We start from the raw sequence: 18,089 nt of genomic DNA, 5'->3' as shown, positions 1-18,089 counted from the left end.
CGGGGTTTTTTTTTTTCATTGTTGTTTGCTGTGGCTCTTATTTCCCCCCTGTTCTAGCTGAAATGAAGGAAGGTGACCTTTTTATAGTATAAAGTTGTATGGCATAGTCAAAACAATCTGTATGAATTTAATTCAAGCTGATTTGATTTGGACCTATTGCCCCTGCTTTTGCATTGTTGAATGTTACCTGCCTCCCCCCTGCCCCAAGTGTGATGAACATAATTCTAGGATGTTGTGTGTCATTCACAGGTTTGTTTTGTTTTTTTTGTTGTTGTTGCAGAAAAGCCAATGAGGTATTGGATATAGGAAAATTACAGTTTAGGATCAATTTGAACTTCTTGCAATTCTGTGGAGAGTCAATTCTTAATATATTTTCCCTCTACAGAGGTAAAGTTTTGTGAGGTAAACTGAATGCATTTGGGGTGTAGGTAGATGGTTCCCTCTACCAAGTGTAGGGTACATCCCATTACAGTGCCCAAACTAAGATATCTGTGACTCAAGTCTTAAGTAACCCATATTATGCCTAGTCTCTGCAGTGGGGTGAATTTTACCTTTCATGAATTAAATCAAGGTCAAGAGCAAAAAGGTTGAATGTTTGCTTGAGCCTAGATAGGTCATCAGGCTAGCTTGGTTAAGGCACACCAGCTTCTGTAGCACACCCGTCACAAAGGCAGTGATGCGGCTTTCATCACATCTGGGCATGTTTGACTTCCTGGCCCAAGTGATAAGGAATCTTTTTGCAGTTTGGTCAACAGGCAGTGACACTCAGCATATGTTTGAAGTGAGGCTTGAACTTGTGCCATGAATTAAACCCCTTACGTTTAAACCTGTTTAGTGGTTTAAGTGACTGCCACAGCCAGTTTGGCTGGCACTGTATAGTTACAAGAGGAAGATAAGTGAAGCCCAGAGGAAAACTACAAGTCAGAGGGTGTGTAGAGATGGATGCTCTCCTGAAAGAGAGGCTCCATTTAGTGTGCTTGCTCCCCCTCAGGCAGGGACTTTCTCATTGTTGTTTTATACATTTTATTCCATGTTTGTTAAGTGCAAGGTGCAGCAGGCTAGCTCAAGAGAAGGATGGTGAGGGGTTGGTGTTCACAGCACTTTGCTCAGAAGTAGGAGATGTAGGTTCAACCTTTTCTGGATGAGGAGGCCTAGAACCTGAGTCTCCTGCTCCCTGGGTATGATGCTGTATCTGCTGTGTTACGGGTGAAAGGGTCTGCCTTCGTTTTACTGCGGGCAGGTAAGTACACAGGTGTGCCCACACAAGATGCTTTACTGCACAATAAACTAATTTGCTGCACAGCAAAGCATCACTGTCTACATGTGTGTGGCAATTAGTCCAGCGCAGACTAATTTACTGTGCTGCCGGATGGTCATGTCAGAGATAGGTAGTATCTGGCAGTGCAGTAAATTACTGTGCTTAAACATACATGCAGACACTGTGTCCCAATTAGTTTACTCTGGTGCAAATTGCTGATCAGTACATGTAGTCACATTAATTGCATGTGTAGACATGCTCAGGGTGATCCTATTTCACAACTGGGCATGTAAAATGAACTAGAATTTCACCCGAGGTGAACACTGCAGGGCCATGAAGGGTCATGAGGAGTCAGCACAGGGGTGGGTAAAATGGTGGATCTGGCCAGAGGCCAGACTCCATTTCTCAGCAACCCCTGCTGCTCTCTCTGTGGCTGGTTTTCATGCTGTCACCACTGCAAGATCCCGGCCCCGGAGTAGCTCCCCATCCAGCTGCATGCACTGCCAGTGCTGCTGGGGCCAGTCTCCATGGAAACCCTGTCCTCATGCTGTCACTGTCCTGCGGTTCCTGGGGTTTTCATGGCAACCAGCCACAGCGACCCAGCCAGGGGCTGCTGGGAAATGGTTTTCCATCATGGGCCTGATCCGGCCTATGGGCCAGACTTTGTCTGCCCTTGCTATAGCCAATGTTGAAAAAAGCATTTTTTTCCCAGCCTGGATTCTGGGTTGGGGGCAACCAAGCAATGGATCACTTGAGGAGCGGCTTTGAAGATGACCAGGAGGAATATCCTGCAGAGAAGGCAGGAAGCTATAAAAGGACCCGCTCCATTCTCAGCAGCTGACTTACTGACCGACACAGAAAGAGGAGAAACAGGTGGAGGAAGTCCCCCAGAGGAACCGAGGGCTCCCAGAAGCCACTGAAAAAAAAACACTGAATGACTGAGTGAAGAGGACATTGAGGGAGGGACCTGTAAAGGAGTTTTATTATTTTCCCTCGGCTTTTTGTTTGTCTTGTGATTTGCTTATGACCAATGTGTGTTGGTTTAACAATCCCTCTGCAAAGGCTGCGAGTTACTTTTCCAACTACTCTATATCTGTGAAGCATGGAACCATCAGTGTGAATATACGTGGGGGTGAAGCTCTGGGAAGGCTGCATTTAATCTACTGGAGGAGACCACCATTGGTTTGGGGGTATGGGGAAGTTGGACCATGGAGTCCCTGTTCCCAGAAAGGGTTCTAGGCAACGTTAACTCAGGAAGCTGGAGCAAGGGACTGTGTATAGAGCATACTTAGGTCCAAAGCATATGGATCTAGAGCCCACTGAGTATCTATATGGGGAAAGTCAGCCTGGATTGTGACACACCTGGTAGAAGTAGTTTTGGCTACAACCCATCTCCAGGCTCAGGCATTAGGAGATTAGATTACCTTGAATGCCATTTCATTCTCCCATCATGAAAATGCTCAGTGGTCTGAGGCTGCAGCACGTACCTTGGGTTCCAAATCCATGCAAAAGGTTAATGATTGTAAAGTCTATGGCAATCATTTAACATTAGCCACCACACCATGGTTTTGTTTTTGGTTGCATGAATACTTGGTTCATAGACGTGTTCTTTCCTTTAATGACACCAGTGTATTGACTGCTCACTGCCTTATGGAAAAATAGACTCATGATAAACCACAGCAAGGAATCAGTAAGTCTAGGTGGCCTTTGTGCTAAGTCTTCTTATAGAATAGAGAAGGAATTGTAGGTAAAGAATAACCTGGCCTTGTAGTGACCAAGGACCACAGGAATTTCCCTAGCCCCCGTGGCGGCTTCAGACGTGCCTGATCCAACACTCAGTGACAGACTGTGACAGTGGCTGCTGAAACAGGATCTATGACAGAAGTCTGAGGGAATACAAAGTGGAGGTCAAAGGGACATGGCCAGGATCCTTGTCCTGCAGTTATGCAAGAGCCTTTCTCCCATCAGAAGATCACAAACTAACCTTGGGGTATTGAGCAAAGCAGCAATGGTGCAGCACCAAAGAACACAGCCCTTTTGCCTTTTTGTTGACAGACTCAGTTTCCAGCATTGCAGAGTCCATCTGAGCATGTGCAGAGAGGGGTCGGTTCCCCCATGCTGGTCCAGACCTGCTGACTTTGCACTCAGGGCAGACAACAGTGGTCTTTTTTTTCCCCCTCGCAAAGATGTGTAGAAGGGGTTCTTCCTGTCACCCTGGTCACCATAGCATTTCCAAATGAATGTCATCTTTCATCTTGCAAGTTCCCAAAGTCTAAGTTTATAAAGACATGAAATGCAAGAGAAAGAAGTAGTGCACTGAGTTAGCCCTGAGGTGATGCAAGCATATAGTCCATGGATTAGAATACTACCCAAAGGGCACGTTTATACAAGACGCTACGGCAACATAGTGTCAGCAGGCATGAACCGTGATGCTGCTGCTACTGCACAGTAGCAATGAGCAGTCCAGGTGCTGCATGGGTCATTTCTGACCCTACTGCCCAGTAGCTCATTGCTACTGGGCAGTAGGGTCAGAAATGACCCATGCGGCACCTGGACTGTGCAGTACTGGTGGTTACAGCGCAGTCATTTAGTACTTGCTAAAGCAAGTAACAACTGCGCAGTTGGGTGAATGTGTAGATGCACTCAAAGAGACTGTTCTTCAAGTCTGTGGTCTGCCATATACTCCCTCTGTCTTGTTCAAACCACTTAACACAGGCGTGGGCAATTATTTTGAGTGGAGGGCCACTTACTGAGTTTTGGCAAGCCATCGAGGGCTGCATGACAGGCAGCCAGGGGCAAATAACTAGTAACTTAATTTTCTGAATTTATTAGGGGCCCTGCAGGCCAGACAGAATGGCCTGGTGGGCTGCATTCAGCCCATGGGCTGCATTTTGCCCACCCCTAACTTAACAGTAATGTAAGGGTTAATAGGCTAAGGATTGTGAGATAGTGAGATACCATGAGAAGAAGTTGGCCAGCTTCACTTACAGTCATGGAACCCAGTTGGAATTTGTCTACTACACAACTCAGTTCTTTAATTGCAATTATATCAGGGCCTTGGAGTTATTTCTTGTGGTTATTTCCTCCAGAGAATGAGAAATGACAGTGCTTGATTTTTTTTAACACACATAAATGTTTGCTGAGGCTGCCAGGTGCTGACAGTACCCTGTAGATTTCTCTGGTTCTGGTTCTTCCTGACTAACTAAACACCATTTGTCTGGCTTGGGTTACCATTCAGGCTCTCTCTAAACTCTGGAGGCACAGAAGTGACACTGCATATCTCATTTAAAAGATACAGAGCCTGGCTCTGCTGTCATGTACACCAAGACTAGCTTCATTGAAGTCATTGGACTTATTTGCAGTTGCATAAAATCAGTGACAGGAGAATCTAAGCCACCTTCTTCAGAATCAGTCCTCTACCGTGCTGGGGTCCTGTCCTTCTACTGGCAGAGGCAGAGGGAAAAGTGCCATCTCTCATAGCACCAAGGTGGTGTCCTGCAAAACCAAAAGCAGGTGCTCCTCTAAGCTGTCCCACACAAAGACTGACTTAGCCTGATCTGGCTTAGCAAGCAGAACTTGCCATGATCACAACACCAGGAGGCAGGACAGGGCAGCATGGTGGAGCACTGGAGACGGTGAAACACTGTGAATTCTTAAATGAGCAAAGGCAAGCCTTGCTCCTGCGCTCCGAACATACATGATTGGATTTGGCATAATAATCCAACTGTGAAAATTGTGAGGCGTGTTTGATAGAAAAGGAGCTGTCAAACTGGCTTGTGCAGAACAGGAAAAGCAAAAAAGTGCTTTTATGAAGGTGGCTGAAACTCGGGAGTACAACTTGTGCTACATTAGAGAAGGCAGGGTTTTGTGTTCTCATCATTTCCCAGCTGTCTCTCCTGTACTAGGCATGGCTGTGATGTAAGCTCCAGTTTTTAAAGGTCAAGACCTTCATCTTGTAGTGCACATCTGGTGGAGACTGTATTGAGTACAGCTGGTTGGGAATTTTCTGCAAATTTTTTTGTCATTGGAAATGTCAGGTCATTGGAAACAGGGGTGGATCAGGGTAGGGGTGCAGTGGCGCGGCTGCAATCCCTTTCCACCGGGGCAGCAGTTTCCTAAGACCCTAGACACCTGGGCCCCTTACAGAGTCTGAGTAGGAACTGAACACACACCACAGGTGGGATGAAGGTGAGGAGGAGCTGGGAAACCTGGGCTGCTGGCATCCACTGGGGCAGGTAGCAAGCAGGCGGAGTATGACCTAGGGGCCCCAGAGCTGCTTCTGCCCCACTCCAGCCATGGGCCGTGGGGAGCAGCTGCACAGGGTGCTGGGCTTGGCTGGTGACAATGGCAAAAGTAAGTGTGTCCCCTCCTTCTGCGCCTGCTCCCTGCCCAACCCCAGCTCCCAGTGTCCCCTGTCAGCCCAAGAGCCCACACAGACTGCTCCCTGGCCAAGCCTGGCACCCTGCACAGTCTCAGGAGAAGTGGACGGGAGTAGCACTGGTGTTCTCTACCCACCCTCGGCTCAGCTGGGAAAAATGGTGGGAGAAGTGGGTTCCCTCTTCCTATGGCCAGAGGCATAATTAACAGGGTTTTGTTCCCTGTGCAAATCCTGCTGGAGAGAGGGATGGGAAAAGAGGGGAGATATCACTGAGTGCTGGAGTGTGTGTGGGGACTCAAAGTTCCCAGCTGTTGCCACTGCAGCATGGTTTTATCTCAGGTTTCCCAAACTGAATCAAGGGAAGTGATTTTTCTGCTCGATTCAGAGCTGTGTCCTGTTTTGGACCCCACACTTCAAGAAAGATGTGGACAGATTGGAAAGAGTCCAGCAGAGAGTGAGAAGCTTAGAGGTCTGGGAAGGCATGTTTAGCGTGACTACAGTTTAGAGTGACTAGAGGCATGTTTTAGGAGGACAGGGTGAAAGAACAAGTGTTATTTAGTCTGGAAAAGGGGGGATTTGATAATAGTTTTCATATACATGAAGGGTGATTATATGGGGATGGAAATAAACTATTCTCTGTGGCTGTAGAGGACATTAGAACAGGTTACATGGAGACATGGGGCACATCTACACGAGATACTAGGGTGCAGTAGCAATGAGCTACTGCACTGTAGCTTGTCGCTACTGCACCGTAACTTGTCGCTACGGTGCAGTAGCATTGCTGGGCACTAACCATGCGGCGACAATACTGCACAGTAGTAATGTGATACTGTGCAATAGCTCATTGCTAGTACTGCACAGTAACATTGGGAAAAAAACATGTGGTGACAGTACTGTGCAGTAACTCCGGCTACTAAATGACAACAAGTACTAAAGGACTGTGCAGTGCACCGCATCTGTAGACGCAGCCATAGAATTTCAATCCCTGCAAATTTTCAAGAGCAGTTTAAACAGGCACTTGGCTGGGATGATTTAGTCAGAAATTATCCTGCCTTAGATGACCTCATGTTGTCTCTTCCAGCTCAACTTTCCTGTGAGACTATATTTGCTCTCTGATTTGTCCTGTGGAATAATACGTGCACACACTCATCAAATTGCCAGTACAGAAGAGATGTGTGATTCACAGAACAGGTCACATTTTAGAAAACCTTCCTGTTTGGGGCCATAGGTTAGAATTCAGATCACCAGTAGTGGTCATCACAATCAAATACCAGTTTATCGATTAGAAATGAGTTGGTGCTTTTGGTCCAGGTCCTCTTTGGTAGTCTCAGAAGACAGACCAGGGACTGAGCTGCAATCAAGTGAATTATTTTCCATCTTTTACAATCATTCTAAAATAGGAGACAGACAAGACAAGCACTTTTCACTTCTGCAGTCTGTGCTTCTCTTCATCTGAAGATCAATGAAGGATTTATGTTTACAGGGCTGAAAACCCTGGCATCTTTAAACATCCTTAGGCCCCCTTTATAATGTAAATATATAGAGAATAGCCCAGACAGGCTGCTGTCTTCTGAGCCTGGTAGCAGCACAAGTGGAATGACTTGCAGAATGGAATTGTGTTGCATTTCCTGAGTCCTGCCCTCACCTTGCATTTTAGTATTCCTGCTCTCTGACATTTGCAAAAATGTAAGGGCAGCATCCTTAATTTGTATAATATGGATGACAGCAGCATGGAGAATAGAAAGTCCTTATTCTGAGGAGTCCAGGTTGTAGCCGTATTGTTCTACAGGAAAAGGCAATTGGGACTTGTAGCAGAGATGGTATCTTTTGTTAGACCAACAAGATTTTTGCAAAAAAAAAAAATTAATTGCAAGCTTTCGGGCACCAACAGAAATTTTAATTGCAAAAGTCTTGTTGGTTTAATAAAAGATATCATCTCCACTACAAATCCTGATTGCCTTAATCGGAGGTCGTGTCTGAACTTAGAAATTGTCTCCATTTCAAGTTGGAATGAAGCCCTGAAATTCTCCATGAAGCCGAATAAGAAAAACAGCCAAAACTTCAACAGCTTAAGATGATTTTGAAGTGAAATTCTACTTGCCGGGACAAAGCCCATTTAGGACCTTGCAGGGCCTGGGAGTGCTTGCTGGACTGGGAACTTGAAGCCTAGGAGCTAGTGCTCCCTGTGCCTCCACACACTCAGCTCCCCATCAGCTTATGAGGGGGCTGCCAAGGAGCTGTGTGATTAAGGACTCAGGAAACCAGAGATCCATCCCGGCCTTACCCGTGTCCTGCTGGAGTCCTGTCAAAACTAAGTGGTCGCTACAAAACATTTTAATGAATCTGTGTCCTTCAGTGGAAAACTGTTCTCTTGGAGAATTTCTGGTCATGCCTCTGCTGAGGATAGCTCAGTTGATACCAATAGAGTTATGATGATTTATAGCAGTTGAGGATGTGGGATATTTCTTGCTGGTAGAGTTGCACAACTATCAACTTTAAGCAGGCTCTCAATTCATCATGGCCATAAGGATAAATGACTGTATTTAGCCCATGAGGATAAGCTTGTCCCTCCCAGTCTTCATGCTGAGGGGCTTGTTTGGGAGTAAGGGAAACTGTTTATAAAGCATGCTGCAGTGTTTCTCCTTCACACAACTACCACAAGCGCACCAAATCTTTCCTTCCCTTTTCTGCACTGGCTTCCAGTAAAGCATGGAGTTAAACCGAATGTCTTGGTCCTTCTTTTCAAGACACACAATGGATTGCCCCCAGTTTATTTAAAAAATGGCCTCAAGCCCTAGAAGGAGGATCATAATAGAGGTACTCTTCACTTAACGTTGTCCCTGTTAACGTAGTTTTGTTATTACGTTGCTGATCTATTAGAGAACATACTCGTTTAAAGTGGTGCAATGCCTGGTTATAATGTTGTTTGGCCTCTGCCTGCTAGCAGGTAACTACTACAAGGTCAAATGGTTATAAACTACTGCAAGACCATTTCAGGCTGGACATAAGGAAGAATTTCTTTACTGTCCGCGCCCCCAAGGTCTGGAACAGCCTGCCATCGGAGGTGGTTCAAGCACCTACATTGAACACCTTCAAGAGTAAATTGGATGCTTATCTTCCTGGGATCCTATGACCCCAGCTGACTTCCTGCCCCTGGGGCAGGGGGCTGGAATCGATGATCTTCTGAGGTCCCTTCCAGCCCTAATGTCTATGAAATCTATGAAATCTACTGTGAGGTAACTGGATTCACTTAACATCGTTTCACTTAAAGTCACGTTTTTCAAGAACATAACTACTATGTTAAGTGAGGAGTAGCTGAAACTACTTCACTCTTCAGGTACAATGGAGCTTTCTACCATAAAGGCGTAGCCTGTCCGGGCAGTTTTTGGCAGTCGGTCCAAGACAGCAACTAAAATTCACTGTTAAGTGTTGCATTTTGCTCCATTATCTCAATCTGTTTTCTTTAAAATCAAACCAAGCCTCAGCTTAACACACACAGGTCTCACCCTGGAGAGAAGATGGGACAGAGGGGACAAACCATAAGTGAAAGACAAAGGAGTAAAAAGATGGAATCAAATACATGAATATGTAGGATCAAATAGTCTCTGCTCATAGGAGTGGAGTGGGCCACATAGATGGATGCTTTCACGCTGGACCTAGATCTGCCACTGTGACATGTCCTGCTTGCTCACTTCTTCTTTGCATGCATCAAGTCCTGGAAGTGAGGCAATGCAGCTGCCTTTAGAGTGGCCCTACCACTTCATGGTAGTGCTTGTGAGTGCAGCTTGGAGGTGCTGCCGATACGTGCAGGGGGACCATGGTGGTGTCAGTGAGTCCCTGAACACACATAGTTCCTTCTCTGCAAACAGCAAATGTTGAAGGTGCTTGTATTCAGGAGGGAAGCAGCAGTAGCCATGTTTTTGATTTGTTCTTTGTCAGCCAAACAGGGCAAACCAACCAGAACATGTCAGTGAATGTGGCCTATAGTCACAGACTTATTCTAGCTGACTTCCATGGGGTTGTTCATGGTCTTAAAGTCAGGTAAATACATACTCATCTTACTGAATTGGGACCTAAGTGGGTTGTGAATTGGGATTTTTAAGCCTGCCAGTGTCTTACAGAACTAGTAGACTCTACGCTCAGTGAAGAAATATTGGCTGTTTGTCTGCATGGGTGGTCATTGCCTGTTACTTTCTCATATTTCTTGAAAAATATGACCCATGATGGTGCAAACCCCTGCATCAAGTTTTTCAAAAGTAAGTATTTGTGTTTCTTTTTGCACTCTGAGGTGAATGGTTTCCCACGGAAACTTCCATTCTGATTTATTACTCTGCTTTAAAAAAAATTCTTGAACGTTTCATCTGAAAATGGATTTATGGTGTGGTTAGAAAATGTATTTGGGGGGGAAATCAGCCAACAGTACTTCATATCACAGCTGACAAACTGGGTGTGTGTTTTATTTACTCTCATGTACATGTAATGCCTTGTTTCTCTTGGGATATGAAGAGGTGTTGATTAACATTTTGCCTCTTCTTTTCTTTTTAGAACAATTCATTTATAATACCCTGTTAAGAATTAGTTTTTCTGTTAGTTTGCTGTCATGTCAAGTTCACGGCCTTTTGCTGTTAGTGAAGTTCCTACCTCTCTCTTCTTTATGGATCTCAACAACTTTGTCCCCAAGGTCAGATGCCTTTATTAGAAGCTTCCGTTTACTGCACATAGAATAAGCTGGCTCATCTGCTGTGATGTTATCAGATAAACCTGATTGCAACAATCGCTCCAAAGGTGACCTGGGATAAGGAGCAATGCATCATTCAACATATCAGGGCAAGCATTGCTGACGCTCTAAAAGGAAGCAAATCAACTGTCCTTAAGTAGCTTGATGATCAGAGTCCTTTGAAGAAGATGCTTCAAATGAGCAACTTTATGGCAACAAAGGGCCAGATGTTCCAGTCTTAAGGGGTGTCAAATGCTAATAAACTGTAAGTCGTAACTCAGTCATTTGGAGCACTGCATTCTCTTTGCTCTTAAGTACTCCAGTGCAGAGCGGCCACGGTCTGTCTTGATTGGTTTGAAAGACCGTCCTCATTCAAAGATTTCTCTTCTCTTCTCTTCTCTTCTCTTCTCTTCTCTTCTCTTCTCTTCTATTTCTTGTGCTGCATGTATCACCAAATGCTTCTGAAAGCACAGCACTGTCAAAGAGGCTCCCACACCATAAGCTTCTCAGACTGAGGCCTTCAGTTGTGCCCCTCCACATATGCCTTGATATGAACAGTACATTGGTAATATACTTATCTGTAATTATTTATAGGCATTCCTATTATCCGTATAATATCTGGCCCTAATGCTTGTAGTAATATGCAGGACGAACTGAGTTCTCACCTGATTTATAGCAATGCAGTATGGGAATTTATTGCAAGATATTGCAATAATTCATTTTATTTTATAAAGTGAAGCTAGGAATAGATTTTGCTGTAAATCTTGCAGGGTAAGATAATATGGTATTTTGGGTGAATTAGCTGCTGTGCTGATAAAAAAGCTTTGCATGATGATAATTGCAATAAAGAAATCAGTGTTTACCTGTTTGAATTGAAAAGAGCTTTTCTGAGGGACCAGAGCCACTTAGACTCTGTTTTGCTTGTTCTGGGTTAACATTAAGAGTATAAAGCATTCCTGATAGATGAACTCTCAGGTATCAAGACTGAGTTCAACAGCTGCTCACTGAAATGGCACACAGGTGCCTTTCGAAATCTCACAAAACACTATCAGTATCTTTTGGTGCTTAAATACCTTTAAAAATCTAACATTTGGGAGGATCAAAAGTTCACTGAGATCCATAAGAGACTTTCAGTTGACTTCAGTGGCTTTCCAATTAGGCCTTTGAGCTGTATGCTCCTCCTTGAAGGAACTCTTATTTTTTTGTCGTCCTTGTTTATAGTCTGTCTGGGGCAATTCAGCCATTATCCTGGACTAGGTAGGGTTTGGAAACACTGGTTTAATTTTTAATAAGAAAAATAACAAAGTTGCTTCTTTCAATATTTTCTTTCATATTATAAACCAACACAAAAGGGGGGTTAGACCTGACCATGAGAAGCAGAAAGTGAAAATGGCTATGGAAAAGAAAGGGAGCCTGACCAGTTTAGTTTCACTATCCAAGTGGAATGGAAAACTAAAAGCAAATGAACAGCATAAAACAGCAAGGTTTCTCCCTTGAGCTGAACTGTACTGAAAAGTCTGTTAGAGCTTCACTAGACCTTATCTGGATATTGAGAAATTCATCCCATGAACACTCATACTTCTTACAAGAATTGCACATGGGCATTAAAGGCAGAAGTGGCCCCTTAATAGCTGAATAACACTAAAGGATATTGTCCATTAAATCTTAAGATAATGAACAGCTTACCCTTGCAGCTTATAATGCAATTGATGGCCCAGCTGTTTAATGTTGAAAATAAATCTCCTCAATGTTTCTGAAATTAACAGACCTTTTCTGTTGTACTGGGGTTCTTATGCTGCCTTCGCTGTCCTGTGATTTGAGCATCTTCCAGAAGTCTGACAAGCACACATTCCATGTTTAAAAATTAGTTTTCTGTAAACTGAGATTGCAAAACACTATTACATACTAATCCTAAATGTGTGAGAATTGCATGGCTTTACTACAAGGCAGAGTTAAGCTTGTTTGGATGTTTGTGTATTTCTATACCTTTAAAAGTTTGGATTTTTTAATGTTTAACTTTGAATTTTCTGCACATGACATGTGCCCCTGTGGGATAATTACAGTACCTTTTTTAATATTTTTACCCCTAAAACACTTCCAACATTAACTTTAATTCAATGTTGTTTTATTAGATAGCAGAATATGTATGTGTATAAAGAACCGGGTGCACGTGGAAGGGTGTGTGTATAAAGAAGGAGTTCATACATGCCCAGATCTCTAGTTAACCCTATCTCTACTAAACACTCATACAACTAATGCCTTGCTAAGATGAAACAGGTGCTGTATTAGTGGTGTGAATGACTTTTTAAGTGAAAGCCCCTTTTCCTTCAATTGGGTAATGTATACACACTCCTTCTTACTTTGTTCTTTCTACTTGTGTGGCAACATCGAGATTTTTATATTAGTGTTATCTGATTTTGCAGCTGTCTCCTGGCCATATACACATTGGAAGGGGTCCTAATCTGCACAGGTGGGAAAACTGCTGCTGCAGAGCTGTCCTACCCTGTGGACGTGGGGGCAAGCTGTGTGCCCAGTGGGGTTTCCCCATGGCTGGTTGGGACCTGTCCCTGTCTGGGGCAGGTCCCAGCCAGCTATGGGTTGTGCCCATCCCTCCAGCTGTTTCCCAGCCCCATGCCCCAATCAGGTGATCGGGGCATGGGGCTGGGAAGAGACCCCTTCCCTACAGCTGTTTCCCAGCCCTATGTTAGCTGTCCCTGATGGGATGGGGCTCACTGCTAGCTACCCCACCAGTACTACCCCAGTGCTACTCAGCTCCCTACTCCTGTGGTGAGCCAAGAGCCCCAAAGTGCTGGGATAGGGAGTGGGCAGAGAGGGACCTGGTTCCTGTGCTGATCAGCTTCTGGCACTGGTCATGGAGCTGGGCCCAGGAGCTGCTTGCTGTCTGGGCAAGGGGACATTGTCCTGACCAGGCTCCATGCTTGGAGCCCACCCTGGCAGCAGGCAGCTTCTGGGGGCAGGGAGCAACCTCCCAGCCCCCACTCCAATCATGGAGCCAGGGCTAGGAGCTGCCTGCTGCCAGGGCAGGGGGACATCCCAGTCTGCACTCAAAGCCTGCCCCAGCAGCAGGCAGTTCCAGGGGGAAGGGATTGTTCTCCCATCCCTTGCTGCCCGAGCTGATCAGGAGCAAATTTGCTTCTCATCAGCGGTTTAGATGTGGGCTACTGCGCAGTTAAGTTGCTACTTGCATTTGCAGGTAGCAAATTAACTCTGCAATTGACTAATTGACTGCTCAGTAAGCATTGGCACGTGTAGACGGTGACGCTTTATGGCACAGTCAATTAGTCAACTGCGTGGTGAAACGTCTCACGTAGATGCACCCAGTGTGTATCATGCTGCTGTGCCCTAACTCAGAACACACATTTTCAAATGGGGGAACCTTAATAAACTGCCCCTCAACATCCAGAAATATGTCTAAAAAAACCCAGCTGTATGAAGTTAGGTTCCTCCACTTGCAGATACGTGCCCAGGTTGGGGCATGGCACCCTCAGCTGTTGTCCTGCAGGATCAGTCTCCTGAAGACCTGGGAACAGCAGGGATCTGACCTTGTAGGACTATAACCCAGACAACATCTGTGGAAGACAGTGAAATGGATCAGCCTGATCCTCGCACAGCTGGTATCACTCCAAACACAACACGTCTGTTTATACCATAAATGCAGGGACTTTTGGAGTTGCCTACCATGGCCTTTAGGAGGTTGCTATAGGTCTTACTCAAAACATCAGAAAACAGACTTGCTAGGGCTGAAGGCTTCTGGATTTCTCTTTCCACAATGCACAAAAACAACTGCAAAATGTGATATCCTTCCTATAATTACAAAAGTCAACTACAGCTTACTGCTGGTGCGGGAGAGAACAGAGGAAAGCATGCTCAATTTAGTCATTTTTGTAAACCCAATACCAAGATGACAAATTTGTTATATTTAGCTGGATAGAAAGAGTGCTAAATTCCCTTAATCTCTGATTGGAGCATATGTTAATTGGGAATGGATGATGACACAGACTTCTTCCATGAAGTAATTAGGTTCTAAGTAAATGTGGGTGTTAACATTTTTTACAACTGGAAATTCACAGCAATGTAAAGGCAGAGGGAAAATAGCAAGAAACTTGCCAGCCCATGTATATAGATTTCAACTTCAGTCAACCTGATTTATTTTGCACTTAAAAAGCAATCTAAATTCATACAGCTGGTTTTCTATAGACACATTTCTTGATTTTGAGTGGCAGTTTATTAACCGAGGGGGAAAAACCATTTCTCCCCATATAGAATATTTCAGAAGAAAAGAAGATACAATTTAGTAAGTGAAAAACCACTTAATAAGCCATGCATCCCATTTATCTTATTACTAGAGATGTAATTAAGGACAGAGTAACACCTTCATCACCCTACTCATGTTGAAGCTCCGCAAGCAAAGTGGTGCATAATGGTTACTTTGTATTATGCAATATTTATGCAGCTTTTGTGTAACTCAAGAGATATTCCCTGTGCATCAATCAAAATTTAAGCAAACACTGACAGGGAGATTCACAAAGGGACGTGACATTGAGATACTGGGCATGTCTACACATTGACCTATGGCGACATAACAATGTGCTACGTCGCCATTCAGTGTGCTATGTAGTGATTATATTGGTCTACACATGATCTCCAGCTATGTTGCTGTAGCAGTGTGCTCCCTGCTTATAGTGCACCACTATGGTGATATAGTGGGGAAATCTTCCAATGCGCCGCCAGTACAGTGCAGTACGTGTGGTTACCGCGCTGTGTTTTAGGACTTCCGAAAGGATGCACCTTGTCTCCCAGCAGAGAGTCCTAATAATCAGGCTAGAGGAATGCCTAGTTGTCTAGTTGGGAGCCGGTATCAAGTGGAGTGCCCCAGGGGTTGGTCCTGGGGCTGTCTTTGTGCAATGTCTTCATCAATGAACTGGAAGATGATATAGAGTGCACCTTCATGAAGTCTGTGGATGACACCAAGTTGTGCGGAGCAGTAGATACACTAGAGGGCAGGGCTAGGATTCAGAGAGACCTAGACAAATTGGAGGATTGGGCCAAAAGAAATCTTATGAGGTTCAGCTAGGACAAGTGCAAAGTCCTGCACATAGGACGGATAAATCCCATGCACTGGTACAGGCTGGGGACTGACTGGCTGGGTAGCAGCTCTGCAGGAAAGGACCTGGGGGTTATAGAGGGCAATATGCTGGGTATGAGCCAGCAGTGTGCCCTTGTTGCCAAGAAGGCTAACGGCATACTGGGCTGCATTAGTAGAAGTGTTGCCAGAAGTTTGGAAGTGATTATTCCCCTCCATTCAGCACTGGTAAAGCCACATCTGCAGTACTGTGTCCAGTTTTGGGCCCCTCACTACAGAAAGGATGTGGACAAACTGGAGAGAGTCCCAGCAGAGGGCAACAAAAATGGTTCAGGGGCTGGGGGACATGACTTCTGAGAAGAGGCTGAGGGAACTGAGTTTATTTAGTCTAAAGAGGAGAAGACTGAGAGGGGATTTAACAGCAGCTTTCAACTACCTGAAGGGAGGTTTGGAAGAGGATGGTGCTAAGGCTATTCTCAGTGGTGGCAGATGAGAGAACAAGGAGCAATGGTCTCAAGTTGCAGCAAGGGAAGTTTAGGTTAGATATTAGAAAGAATTTTCTCACTATGAGGGCAGTAAAAAACTGTAACAGGTTACCAGAGAGGTGGTGGAATCTCCTTCCTTGGAGGTTTTTAAGACTGGGCTGGACAAAGCCTTGGCTGGGATTTTCTAGTTGGGGATGATCCTGCTTTGAACAGGGAGTTGGATTAGATGACCTCCTGAGGTCCCTTCCAAATCTATTTTTTTATGATTCTATGATAACCCTTCACATGAAACTCAGCCTCAACCTAGAAAGAAATGTGCATGTCACAGGACTGGAAAAAGAGCAAGCAAGAAGAAGCCTGGCTCTGTTGACTGATGATGAGGGCACTCTTGTGAGAGACAGAGAGTCCAGGGTCTGCTGTTTATTCATTTTATGCAATGGCTATTTTTGAATGTAACATGAATAAGCAGTTCCAGGAGGAGGGACTAGGGCTTCCTCTCCCCAAAGTACCCTTTCACTGAGCTGCAGAATCAGACTCCCACCTGACTCAGCCTGGCTAAGGGTTAGGGCCTAAATTATTCATCTGATGCACACATAACACAGACCCAATTCTTTGAGGGAAAGATCGTCTGTTGTCCATTGCATTGCAGAGTTCTTTACACCAATGCTGCATGAGTACAAAGCTGGTGAAAATTGTAGCCTTTTTGGCTTAGTAACAGTTCACAGTCACTGTTCATTTGACTTCAGCATATTTTGGAGTGTCAGGAGAACGAGGCTTGTGACAGTATCTGTTGGAAAGACTCTCACTGATTTTAACGGCAGTTGAATTTAGCCCTTCATGATATTGCACAATTATTATGCAGTGTCTGCAGTATGCAGTCAGTTTTCTTTTTTCACCTCACCTCACCCCATCACTATACTCAATAACTTATGAAATGCCTGACAGGGATGGAGTATTGGTTGGGGCCTGGTCGTCTGAGACCCTGGCTGCATGCAGACCCATACACAGGCCCACAGGCATGGGCAAATCAGGCTGCTGCCTGGGGCCCAGACAGAAAGGGTAGCCTAAAATGAAAAAAAAATTACAATTGCAATTTTTTTTTAATATTGTGCATATACAGGACTGGCAATGTTATCAATTGAGAACAAACTATTTAGACATCAATACCAGAGATGTGATAAAGACTTTTGCAACAAAAAAAATCATTATCTCTGGTGAAGGGGGGACTGATAATAAACGTTTGCTCAGAGCCTTCAGGAGTCTAGGTATAGCACTGGCTGGATAACCAAGGTAATAGTCAAAGGTTGGGGAAAACGGTCAAGGAGGAAGTAACAGTGGTTATTTCAGCATCTTTGAGCAGGGTGCATTTGTGAGCCATTTGTGCTATGCCTGATATGAGATCTTGTGCTCAGTTACCAAACCAAATCCAGCTACATCAAAACCATCCATGCCCAGTCAAGATAACAGATCTCCAGCGGAACAGAGTAGCTTTCAGAGTCCAGAATAAAATGCATAAGAGCTGGAAATAATGCCTCTACAGTTGATACTACACTGATTCAGAATTTGACCAGGTAGAGAAGGCTGCAAGACCCCTCCCCTGCTTGAGAAAGGCTTTGTACCATGCTTGACTTCATTTATACTTTTTAAAGGAAATATTCACTCTATCTGCTTATATGTATTTCAAACACAGAGAGCTTCCTTTGACAAAGGGCTGTGCAAAGCTTCGGTAGTTTCATAGTTTCTAGGGTCGGAAGGGACCTTAGCAGATCATCTAGTCCGACCCCCTGCCATGGCAGGAAAGAGTACTGGGGTCAAATGACCCCAGCAAGGTGTTCATTCAACCTCCTCTTAAAAACCACCAGGGTGGGAGCCTGCACCACCTCTCTTGGAAGTTGGTTCCAGACCCTAGCTGCCCTGACCGTGAAATAGCGCCTCCTGATGTCTAACCTAAACCTACCCTCTGCCAGCTTGTGACCGTTGTTCCTGGTCACTCCTGGCGGTGCTGGGGGGAACAGTGACTCCCCCAGTGCCTGCTGATCCCCTCTGACTAGTTTATAACAGGCCACAAGATCCCCCCTCAGCCTTCTCTTGTGGAGGCTGAACAGGTTCAGGTCCCGTAGCCTCTCCTCATCGGGCCTGCCCTGCTG

At 44.9% G+C, this 18,089-nt stretch overlaps 1 long non-coding RNA gene across 1 annotated transcript in view; it reads right to left on the bottom strand.

Moving 5' to 3' along the window:
• Positions 1-18,030: 18,030 nt before the first annotated feature.
• LOC109300121 overlaps positions 18,031-18,089 on the bottom strand; it is a 678-nt gene continuing 619 nt past the window's right edge. Inside the window, exon 2 of the long non-coding RNA XR_002098132.1 lies at positions 18,031-18,086. This is a non-coding gene — a long non-coding RNA (uncharacterized LOC109300121). The remainder of the gene's footprint in view (positions 18,087-18,089) is intronic.

The sequence above is a fragment of the Gavialis gangeticus genome, unplaced genomic scaffold, assembly GCF_001723915.1.
Source record: "Gavialis gangeticus isolate Ggan-Ray unplaced genomic scaffold, GavGan_comp1, whole genome shotgun sequence".
Lineage (NCBI taxonomy): Eukaryota > Metazoa > Chordata > Crocodylia > Gavialidae > Gavialis > Gavialis gangeticus.
This window is presented reverse-complemented; position numbering and strand designations above follow the sequence as displayed.